Below are 12,240 nucleotides of genomic sequence, written 5' to 3' on the forward strand. Positions count from 1 at the left end.
ACGGAGTGGATACAGGCAAATCGGGCTGGACAAAGTCCCTGTCTTTGTTGGACAGTGTCCAAGCTGACTCTGCAGCCATCACCCCTGCTGCTTCTGGGTCCCACATCACTGTCCCATTGACTCCTCTCCTAGGTCCCTTTGTTTTTTTTCCTCATGGTATTTGTTAAGCGCTCACTATGTGCCAGGCACTTTTCTAAGTGCTAGGTTAGATACAAGATAACCAGGTCAGACACAGTCCATGTCCCACGTGGGGCTCACAGTCGTAGTCTCCACTTTACAGATGAGGTAACTGAAGCACAGAAGTTAAGTGACTTGCCCAAGGTCACAGCAGGCAAGTGGCGGAGCCAGGACTAGAACCCAGGTCTTTCTGACTCCCTGGCCCATGCTCTAGTCACTAAGCCACGCTGCTCCTATGCTTCCCAACCATTTGAGAGCTGGTGGGAATCCCCTAAAAGCCACCTCCTCTTCCTCCTGGAATAGGGAAGAGTGGGTCAGGTTAAAAAGAGTAAAACTGAACCAAAGCAGAGCAAATTAAACACCCTGGCCTAGGGTGAAACAGTTGTCTAGTGACCACAGCAGGAATATCCCACTAGGTGGAGATCTAAAACTGTGGGATGACACTAGTAACCTCTGATTCCCCCTAAAATTTATTACATAGAGCTGGGGTCTCAGACCAAGCTTTGTACAGGATTTTCAGTTACTCCAATCACTGGTATTTATTGAGTGCTTACCATGTGCAGAGCACTCCGAGTTTGGAAAAGTACTATATTATAGAGTCGGTAGACGGGATCCCTGTCCGCCAGAAGTAGAATGTGTCTGCCAACTCCATCAATGGTATTTACTGAGCACTTACTATGTGCAGAGCGCTATACTAAGTGCTTATTATGCTCTCCCAAGTGCTTAATACAGTGCTCTGCACATGGCAAGCAGCACGGCTCAGTGGAAAGAGCACGGGCTTGGGAGTCAGAGGTCATGGGTTTGAATCCCTGCTCTGCTACTTGTCAGCTGTGTGACTGTGGGCAAGCCACTTCACTTCTCTGTACCTCAGTTACCTCATCTGTATAATGGGGATTAAGACTGTGAGCCTCACATGGGACAACCTGATTACCCTGTATCTACCCCAGCGTTTAGAACAGTGCTCTACACATAGTAAGTGCTTAACAAATACCAACATTATTATTATGGCAAGCACTCAATAAATGCGATTGATTGATTAACTAAGACAAATGCTAAAAAAAGTTAAAGATGGGGAAACAGTAAAGTTTCCCTTTTTATCCCCAACAAAGCAAGCAAGGCAACTTGAGTTAGCCTCAAGAAGTGCCTGGAAACCAGCACCATTATTGGACGACTAATGACCAAGCAAAAATCAAGGACATGATTGGATCCTGAAGGAAACAAGAATATCCAGCAACACACAAAAATGCTGCAGAGAGCACAGTCCAGATAGCTATAGTCCAAGCACAGCAAGCTAATAATTAGCTCAAGGATACGTTAACAGTAGAGCTAGATTATTACCGATGCCAAATCTCTCTTTGCAGGAGGGATGAAAGGAGGGTAAGACTTTTGGGGGAAGAACCAGCTTGCAAGTGACAGGAATTTTTGAAGAACAAACTGGTCCAATGACCCACTTCCAGATTGAATACAAAACCTGAGGGTATTCAAACAGGGCCTAATAGAGCTGAGTTTTCCATCAAGAATGGAGGAGGCTAGGCAGCCAGACCAAAAAAGCCACAAAGAAGAAAATGGTGGCTTCACCACTACAGCTAACAACTCACGAGGACAAAGACCATCCCATTCTCCAATTAGTTGATACCAATGGATGCCATGCCCCTCGCTGAGTCAGCCAGTCAATCATATTTATTGAACGCTTACTGTGCGCAGTGCACTTTTACTGAGCACTTGGGAAAGTATCCCTGAGGCGCTCAGACCTACTGGACCAGTGATAAAGTTGTTGTTTTTTTTTTCAAAAATCTTGCTTCAAAAAAAGAGCTCTTTTATTTTTCTCAAGATGGAGATCCTTCCGCTTAACCACACACCCAACTCTGCATCACAATGAGCAAGAAAATGCAAAGTGAAGTCTGGCCCAGGGAATTCTCCACCAACATCAACCTGAACAAGACAGACAATGGGTAATCTAAACAGAAGCACTTGGGCCAGATTAAACCTAAATCCTGCATAGACCACCGGTAACACTTCCCGGTAAAGCCGGAGGAGGGGAGGAGGGAAACAAGTGATTATCTCCAATCAATAAATCAATCAATGATATTTACCGATCGCTTACTGGATCCAGAGCACTAAGTTATTCGAAGAATACAATATAACAGAATAGTTAGACACGTTCCCTAGAGGAGGAGAGAGACATTAATATAAATAAATAAATTGCAGATATGTACATAAATGCTGTGGGGCTGAGGGTGCAAGATTCAGTTGCAGAAATAATCTATTCTGATCAATCTAGCACGCTTCTCCTATTGAACCTTGGTCCCCAGGCAGTTCCCTTTTTAATCCTAGGACAATCATCTTCAAGTTATGTCTTAGCCAAATAGACACATGGTAAGCATTAGAGCCCTGGGAGAGGGGAAAAAAATCCATGACATTTTGGACTCAATAACAAATACCATCTACACAATATATCTTCCTAGAGAAGCAGCATAGCCTAGTGGAAAGAGGAAGGATTTGGAAATTCTAATCCTGCTCTACCACTTGTCTGCTCCAGGCCTTGGGCAAATCAGCATGGCGTAGTGGAAAAGAGCACAGGCTTGGAAATCAGAGGTCATAGGTTCTAATCCTGACTCTGCCACTTGTTAGCTGAGTGACTTTGGGCAAGACAACTTAACTTCTCTTTGCCTCAGTTTCCTCATCTGTATAATGGGGATTAAGACTGTGAGCCCCTCGTGGGACCATCTGATTACCTTGTATCTACCCTAGCGCTTAGAACAGTGGTTGCTACATAGTAAGCACTTAACAAATAGCATCATTATTATCATTTCTCTGTGCTTCAGTTTCCTCACCTGTGAAAAGGGATTAAATACCTGTTGTCCCTCCTACTAGGCTGTGAGCCCCATGGTGATAGTCCCAGGACAGGAGCTCTGTGTGATTTGATTACCTTGTATCTCCCCCAATGCTTAATACAATGCTTGACACATAGTAAACCTCTGAAACTTTACTCCTCTAGCCACAGCATCCTGTTGATTTTCATTTTCTGTGTATGTGTCCTTGTCTTTTTAGTAGTTTATTGTTTCACCATTCCTTATTCATTCATTCAATAGTATTTATTGAGCGCTTATTATGTGCAGAGCACTGTACTAAGTGCTTGGAATGTACAATTCGGCAACAGATAGAGACAATCCCTGCCAATTGACAGACTTGCAGTCAAATCGGGGGAGGCAGACTGACAAAAACAATAGCAATAAATAGAATCAAGTGGATGTACACATCTCATTAATAAAATAAATAGGGTAATAAAAATATATACAAATGAGCAGACGAGCACAGTGTTGAGGGGAAGGGAGAGGGGGAGGAGCAGAGGGAAAGGGGGGAAAAGGGGCTTAGCTGAGGGGAGGTGAAGGGGGGGGCAGAGAAGGAGCAGAGGGAAAAGGGGAAGCTCAGTCTGGGAAGGCCTATTGGAGGAGGTGAGCTCTCAGTAGGGCTTTGAAGAGGGGAAGAAAGTGAGTTTGGCGGAGGTGAGGAGGGAGGGCATTCCAGGACAGCGGGAGGATGTGGGCCAGGGGTCGACGGCGGGATAAGCAAGAACGGGGGACGGTGAGGAGGTGGGCGGCAGAGAAGCGGAGCATGCAGGGTGGGCAGTAGAAAGAAAGAAGGGAGAGGTAGGAGGGGGCAAGGTGATGGAGAGCCTTGAAGCCTAGAGTGAGAAGGTTTTGTTTCGTGCGGAGGTCGATAGGCAACCACTGGAGGTTTTTAAGAAGGGGAGTGACATGCCCAGAGCATTTCTGCAGGAAGATGAGCCGGGCAACGGAGTGAAGAATAAACCGGAGTGGCGAGAGACGGGAGGAAGGGAGATCAGAGAGCAGGCTGACACAATAATCCAGCCGGGATATTATGAGAGCCTGTACCAGTAAAATAGCCATTTGGGTGGAGAGGAAAGGGTGGATCTTGGCAATATTATAAAGGTGAGACTGGCAGGTCTTGGTGATGGATTGGATATGTGGGGTGAGTCCCCTCTTCTCCCTTTATATTGCTAGATTGTGAGCCCCCAAAGGGACAAGGACTGGATCTAATTCCCTTCTGTGTATTCTCTCCCAGTGCTTAGTACGAGGCTCTGAACGAAGTGCTTAATAAAAACTATTACTCTTAAATATAGGAAAAAACCCAACAACAAAAAATCTTTGTAGAATTGGGTATATTTGCAGGAATAATGGATCTATTCGAAAAGGTCTGAGACAGTCATTCAAGGTGTAGGCTTTAAATTTCTAGACAAAAAGAGACAAAACCACAAGAACAAAAAAAAAAACACAAAACCTTTCCTAGAAGGGGTGAAGCTTACATATAGAATTACAAACCAGGGGCATTTGGAAAAAGCAGCAATTACTCCCAATCTTCCTTTTTCCCCAAAACAAAAAATCCTAACCAACAGAGAGCATAAAATTTTTAAAATGTAAAAATGGTAGTTTGGTTGTGCCAATTCCTTCTGTCAATGAGAACATGCACACAGCTTGATTTTTTTATTTTTTCATTTTCAAAAAGCATGGAAAAAAATACCTACTAAAGTGCCTAATCACATTCATTAAACCATCAAGCAGCAGTAAGATTCTCTCTTATGGAGTCCTAAAGGTAGGCGGTCGGCACACCAACCCACAAATCCTCTAAAAAAAACAAAACCTCAGCTTTCGAAGAGAAGCAGAGCTGGTCACTCAGATCAATCTCTTGAGAGGTAGCAATTATAGTTCCATTTGATGTGTGCTACCTACCAAAGGCAATGAGTAAACACTATCAGGATTCAACAAGTTTTTGCTCCTCAGAGATATTACACCCAGAGAAATTACTGAAACTACAGCATCCAAACCAGTGCCAAGTTGGGAGAAGAGGGGGGTTTTTTTGTTTGTTTTTTAAAACAGAAAGAAGCTGGTGCAGCCATCCAAGCCTGCATTGCGAAGTTAAATCCTGTGCATATACATCCACCAAATACAGTCAAATTTTCACTTAATGCAATACCTTCTGCTTTAGCTCTGACTACAGGATTAGGATGTGGTCCCCCCTCTCTCAGACAGCCTGGGATTCTCCGTCAGTCAGTCAGTGAGTCAATCATATTTATTGGGTGCTTGCACTAAGCGCTTGGGAGAGTACAATATAACAGACCTATTCCCTGCCCACAATAAGCTTACAGTCTGGGGTGGGGGTGGGGGGGAGACAGTCATTAATATAATTACAGATATGTACATAAATACTGTGGAGCTGGGAAGGGGGATGAATGAAAGGAGAAAGTCAAGGAGACAGAGAAGGGATAGGAGAGAAGAGGAAATGAGGGCTTAGTCAGGGATGGCATCTTGGAGAAGATATGCCTTCAAGAAGGCTTTGAAGGAAAGAAGAGTAATTGTTTGTCGGATTTGAGGAGGGCATTCCAGGCCAGAAGCAGGATATCGGTGAGACGGCAGCGGCCAGATAGACATGATCAAGGTACACTGAGGAGGATAGGATTAGAGGAGTGAAGTGTGTGGGCTGGCTTGTAGAAGGGTAGTAACGAGGTGAGGTAGCAGGGACAAGTCAAACAGTCCATCGTATTTCTTGAGTGGTTACTGTGTGCAAAGAACTGTACTAAAAGCTTGGGAGAGTACAACACAACAGTATAACAGACATATTCCCCACCCACAATGAGCTTACAGTCTAGAAGGGGAGACAGACATTAATATAAATAAATTACATATATGTACATAATTGCTGTGGGGCTGGGAGGGGGGATGAGTAAAGGGAGCAAGTCAGGGCGATACAGAAGGGAGTTGAAGAAAAGGACTCAGGAAGGAATATATTTTCAATAAGGCTTTGATGTGGGGGGAGAATGACTTACCCATGGTCACACAGTAGGCAACTGGAAGAACTGAGATTAGAACCCAGGTTCTCTGATCCCCAGGTCTGTGTTCTTTCCATTAGGTTATGCTGTTTCTCAAATAAGTAATGATAAACAGAGTTCAGTTGTGTAGGGTCTTTTTTTTTTTTTTTGGAAGACAAGAGATGTGATTGAGGTTTTCAGTTCTGAAGTTTTGGCAATGCCTACCTAACAATAGGATCTCAAATCCACGGTCACACTTTGGCATTTTAATATCAGAGCAGCATGGAATGAAGTTTCAGAGCTAAGAGGACAGTGTGAATCTCTCCCTTCTTGATTTCAATATACTGACCTCAACTTTGCATTCATTTCCCTTGTAGTTCGCACTGCCCCCACAGAGACAGGCAACAAAACCCAGCAAAGTTTATTTAGCTGTTAGATCTCCCAGACACATTAGTATACAAACTAGTCAGGTGGAAGTTAAAAGTGATATTCAAATATGCTGAACTCTTGAATTGATTCAAAATAACTCCCTCTGTAGGCACATACACAGCTTGAAAAATATTTCTTATTTTATTTTATTTATACTGTTCCCCTTGCTTTCCTCAAGCTCGGGCTCGGTGGCAGAGAGCTAAACCCCAGGTTGCTTCTAACACTCAGCCCTACAAAAAGAGCCTCTGCTGCCTTGGTGGTTTTCCCCCATGTTCCTTCCCCTCCCTGGCTCCAAACCGTGGTCTGGGTTGAGCTGCTCAGTGTAGGGAGGGAGATTCAAGCCATGTTATTGCCCTGACAGTCCAAGGTGGCACCACAGGGCACAGAGGGGCCTCCAATCTGCTCACCCTGCCCCTCCCCTTCTGCCTTCTCCTCTTGTCTGCAGTGCCCTCTGAGGGTCTGAGCAGCTGCTTTGGGGTGCCTCCACAGTGTTCAGCAGGTGTCTCTGTGCCTGGGCACAAAGCCCAGTCCCGGAACCCGGCTCCTCTTTCTGACTGGCTCCAGCGGCCCAGGGCCGTCACCCCCTTTCCACAAACACACAGACTTAGACACCGAGGTGTTGTGGAGCATCCCCCAGCCCGGAATGTAGCCTGCAGCGGCTCCTGAAGCCGCTGCCTCTGCAGGACACCTCCAAACCCACCCTGTCACAGTTTGGGATTACCTTAGTGCCATGTTCCCCCAAGGTGTTGGTGTTTTGGGGGTGCCCCCTGACTCCCTCTCCCACCACTCCCTCGCCCTTAGGCCACATGGCTCCAAGATGGCGGGTCAGACCATGAGTTGGAGATCAACGGACCACTGGAGACTGGGGATACCAACTCATTATTCAACCACTGACGAGAAGCCACAGAACTCGACTGACAGCCCAGGGACTAATGAGGGTTTGATCTCGTGGGAGCATCTTTTGGGAGGACAGAAAAGAGCTGACTGTGTCATTCATTCATTCAATAGTATTTATTGAGCGCTTACTATGTGCAGAGCACTGTACTAAGCACTTGGGATGAACAAGTCGGCAACAGATAGAGACAGTCCCTGCCGTTTGACGGGCTTACAGTCTAATTGGGGGAGACAGACAGACAAGAACAATGGCAATAAACAGCGTCAAGGGGAAGAACATCTCGTAAAAACCGATGGCAACTAAATAGAATCGAGGCGATGTACAATTCATTAACAAAATAAATAGGGTAACGAAAATATATACAGTTGAGCGGACGAGTACAGTGCTGTGGGGATGGGAAGGGAGAGGTGGAGGAGCAGAGGGAAAAGGGGAAAATGAGGCTTTAGCTGCGGAGAGGTAAAGGGGGGATGGCAGACGGAGTAGAGGGGGAAGAGGAGCTCAGTCTGGGAACGCCTCTTGGAGGAGGTGATTTTTAATTAGGGTTTTGAAGAGGGAAAGAGAATCAGTTTGGCGGAGGTGAGGAGGGAGGGCGTTCCAGGACCGCGGGAGGACGTGACCCGGGGGCCGACGGCGGGATGGGCGAGACCGAGGGACGGTGAGGAGGTGGGCGGCAGAGGAGCGGAGCGTGCGGGGTGGGCGGTAGAAAGAGAGAAGGGAGGAGAGGTAGGAAGGGGCAAGATGATGGAGAGCCTTGAAGCCTAGAGTGAGGAGTTTTTGTTTGGAGCGGAGGTCGATAGGCAACCACTGGAGTTGTTTAAGAAGGGGAGTGACATGCCCAGATCGTTTCTGCAGGAAGATGAGCCGGGCAGCGGAGTGAAGAATAGACTGGAGCGGGGCGAGAGAGGAGGAAGGGAGGTCAGAGAGAAGGCTGACACAGTAGTCTAGCCGGGATATAACGAGAGCCCGTAATAGTAAGGTAGTCGTTTGGGTGGAGAGGAAAGGGCGGATCTTGGCGATATTGTAGAGGTGAAACCGGCAGGTCTCGGTAACGGATAGGATGTGTGGGGTGAACGAGAGAGACGAGTCAAGGATGACACCGAGATTGCGGGCCTGAGAGACGGGAAGGATGGTCGTGCCATCGACGGTGATAGAGAAGTCTGGGAGAGGACCGGGTTTGGGAGGGAAGATGAGGAGCTCAGTCTTGCTCATGTTGAGTTTTAGGTGGCGGGCCGACTTCCAGGTGGAGACGTCCCGGAGGCAGGAGGAGATGCGAGCCTGAAGGGAGGGGGAGAGGACAGGGGCGGAGATGTAGATCTGCATGTCATCTGCGTAGAGATGGTAGTCAAAGCCGTGAGAGCGAATGAGTTCACCGAGGGAGTGAGTGTAAATGGAGAACAGAAGAGGGCCAAGAACTGACCCCTTGAGGAACTCCAACAGTTAAAGGATGGGAGGGGGAGGAGGCTCCAGCGAAGGAGACCGAGAATGACCGGCCAGAGAGGTAAGAGGAGAACCGGGAGAGGACAGAGTCCGTGAAGCCAAGGTGAGATAAGGTATGGAGGAGGAGGGGATGGTCGACAGTGTCAAAGGCAGCAGAGAGGTCAAGGAGGATCAGAATGGAGTAGGAGCCATTGGATTTGGCAAGAAGGAGGTCATGGGTGACCTTAGAGAGAGCAGTCTCGGTAGAGTGGAGGGGACGGAAGCCAGATTGGAGGGGGTCTAGGAGAGAATGGGAGTTAAGGAATTCTAGGCATCGACTGTAGACGACTCGTTCTAGGATTTTGGAAAGGAAGGGTAGTAGGGAGATAGGACGATAACTGGAGGGGGAAGTGGGGTCAAGAGCGGGTTTTTTTAGGATGGGGGAGACGTGGGCATGTTTGAAGGCAGAGGGGAAGGAGCCCTTGGAGATTGAGTGGTTAAAAATAGAAGTTAAGGAAGGGAGGAGGGCAGGGGCGATGGTTTTAAGGTGAGAGGGAATGGGGTCCGAGGCGCAGGTGGAGGGGGTGGCACTTGCGAGGAGGGAGGAGATCCCCTCTGAGGATACTGCAGGGAAGGATGGGAAAGTAGGGGAGGGGGTCGGTGGGGGGGAGGGGAGAGGCGGAGGGGTGACTTTGGGGAGCTCAGACCTGATCGTGTTGATTTTCGTGAGGAAATAGGTGGCCAGATCATTGGGGGTGAGAGATGGGGGAGGGGGAGGAACAGGGGGCCTAAGGAGAGAGTTAAAGGTCCGGAACAATCGGCAGGGGTGACGGGCATGGGTGTCGATGAGGGAGGAGAAGAAGCTCATTCGTTTATTCAGTCGTATTTACTGAGCGCTGACTGTGGGCCCAGCACTGTACTAAATGTTTGGAAAGTACCACTCAGCAATAAAGAGAGACAATCCCTTCCCACAATGGGCATACAGTCGAGACAGGGGGAGACAGACATCAAAACAAGTAAACAGGCATCAATAGCATCAATATAAATAGAATTATAGATATATATATACACATCAAAACAAGTAAAAAGGCATTAATATAAATAGAATTATAGATAATAATAATAATAATGGCATTTGTTAAGCGCTTACTATGTGCCAAGCACTGTTCTAAACACTGGGGGGGATAAAGGTAATCAGGTTGTCCCACATGGGGCTCACAGTCTTAATCCCTATTTTACAGATGAGGTAACTGAGGCAAGGAGAAGTTAAGTGACTTGCCCAAAGTCACACAGCTGACAAGTGGCAGAGCTGGGATTAGAACCCATGACCTTTGACTCCCAAGCCCGGGCTCTTTCCACTGAGCCACACTGTTTCTCAATAAGTACATATATACACAAGTGCTGTGGGGTGGAGGAGTAGAGCAAAGGGAGCGAGTTGGGGTGATAGGGAGGGGAGGGGGAGCTGAGGGAAAGGGGGGCTTAGTCTAGACTAAAAGTTCCCAAACTTTCTCCTGTAGGTATATTTCGCCTGCACACTTAGGTACCCCACTCCAACCTACTCACTGTACTGTGATCTTGTCTATCTGACCTTCAAGTCCTTGCCCAAGTCCTCCCTCTGTCCTGGTTCCCCCCCGTCATGAACGACAGACCACCACTCGCCCCACCTTCAAAGTCTTAATAAAATCACACCTCTTCCAAGAGGCCTTCCCCAACTAAGCCCTCATTTCCTCTACTCCCTTCCCCTTCTGTATTGCTTATATGTTTGGATCTGTAGCTTTTAAGGACTTGATATTCACTCAGCCCTACAGCCCTTATATGCCTGTCCATAATTTATTTTTATGTCTGTCTCCTCTTCTAGACTGTAAACTCCTGGGAGGCAGGGAACCCGTCCACCAACTCCGTTGTACTGAATTCTCCAAAGCACTTAGTACAGTTCTCTGTATATGGTAAGCACTCAGATATCATTGATTTACTGGGAGCAGTTGGTTCAAAGGATATATGAAGGGAACTCAGGTAGATGTTACTCAACACTGATTCATTATTAGAAATAGACATTGCTTTTTCAAGTCACCCAAAATACATCATGACTTTTCTAATACCCTTGCCAAAAACTTTTACTCACTTGCAGGTGTGGTTCTCTTCTTTTTCCTGTTGATAAGCTAATGGATACAGAGAGCCAAAGAATCACTCCTGGGTAATTTAGCCCACTCACATAAAGCGGCTGCTGCCCTCAACCTGTAAGCACAAAGCATAACAACTGAATTAACAATCAGTCATTAAAAAAAGGGAAATGCTATTTCAGTTGAGAAAATATTATTTACATAAAAGACAATCCACGCAACCGGAAACAACCCGGCCCACACACTTCGCTCCTCTAGTGCTAACCTTCTCCCTGTGCCTTGATCCCACCTGTCTCACCGATCCCTAGCCCACTTCCTGCCTTAGGCCTGGAACACCACCCTCCCTCCTCAAGTCCAACAGACAATTACTCTCCCCACCTTCAAAACCTTATTGAAGGCACACCTTCTCCAAGAGGCCTTCCCAGACTAAGTCCCACTTTTCCTCATTTCCCACTCCCTTCTGCATTGCCCAACTTGCTCCTTCTGCTCTTCTCCCCTCCCAGCTCCATGAAACTTATGCACATATCTGTAATTTTATTCATTTGTAATGATGTCTGTCTTGCCACTTCTAGACTGTAAACTCATTGAGGGCAGGGAATGTCACTGTTTATTGTTGCATTGTACTTTCCCAAGTGCTTAGTACAATGCTCTGTACAGAGTAAGTGCTCAATGAATCTGACTGAATGAATGATTTCTTTTGTGGATAAAAGGGGTTAGACAGAGAAGAAAAGGTTCCTGGAGCTGAATCATTAATATTTTACAAGGAAAGACAAGGTGAATGATGTGAACAGATGGCCATTTACCATAAATCCATTCATTCATTCAATCGTATTTATTGAGTGCTTACTGTGTGCAGAGCACTGTACTAAACGCTTGGAAAGTACAATTCAGCAACAGAGACAAGCCCTATCCAACAATGGGCTGGATTTTTCTACCCTGCTCCACTCATCTCCCTGAAGCCTATTCCCCTGACCAAAGAGTTATGTTCTACCTGGACTGGAAAGAGGCAATCACAGAAATAGCATTTACCAGGGACTCAATGGGTATAATGCACTTATATTAAAGCACCAGACCCGCCCACAGGCAGTTACATCTAATGGAAGAGAGACGTAAACATTTACAGCTATTGGAATGAGAATAAATAATTGAATGTACAACTGAATTGACACATTTGGAGTCTTGGGAATTAAACAGGAAAGGCTTTTGAGAGGGAGGTGGGGTTTTGCGAAGGCTTTGAACAGAGGAGAGAACTTGTGGGATGGCAGTTATTGGAGGAAGGAGGAGAATGAAGGGAGGGCAAGAGGGAAACGGAGCTAAGGGGAATAGCATGAACAAGGGGATGGAACCAGGAGAATCACAAGAGAGATACAGACGGT

The 12,240-nt window shown here is 46.7% G+C and overlaps 1 long non-coding RNA gene across 2 annotated transcripts in view; it reads right to left on the minus strand.

The window, feature by feature from the left end:
- Positions 1-12,240, minus strand: part of LOC103165889 — a 166,932-nt gene that overhangs the window by 124,933 nt on the left and 29,759 nt on the right. For both annotated transcript variants that reach the window (XR_005659874.1, XR_005659875.1), the window contains exon 2: positions 10,867-10,979. This is a non-coding gene — a long non-coding RNA (uncharacterized LOC103165889). The remainder of the gene's footprint in view (positions 1-10,866; positions 10,980-12,240) is intronic.

The sequence above is a fragment of the Ornithorhynchus anatinus genome, chromosome 3, assembly GCF_004115215.2.
Source record: "Ornithorhynchus anatinus isolate Pmale09 chromosome 3, mOrnAna1.pri.v4, whole genome shotgun sequence".
NCBI lineage: Eukaryota > Metazoa > Chordata > Mammalia > Monotremata > Ornithorhynchidae > Ornithorhynchus > Ornithorhynchus anatinus.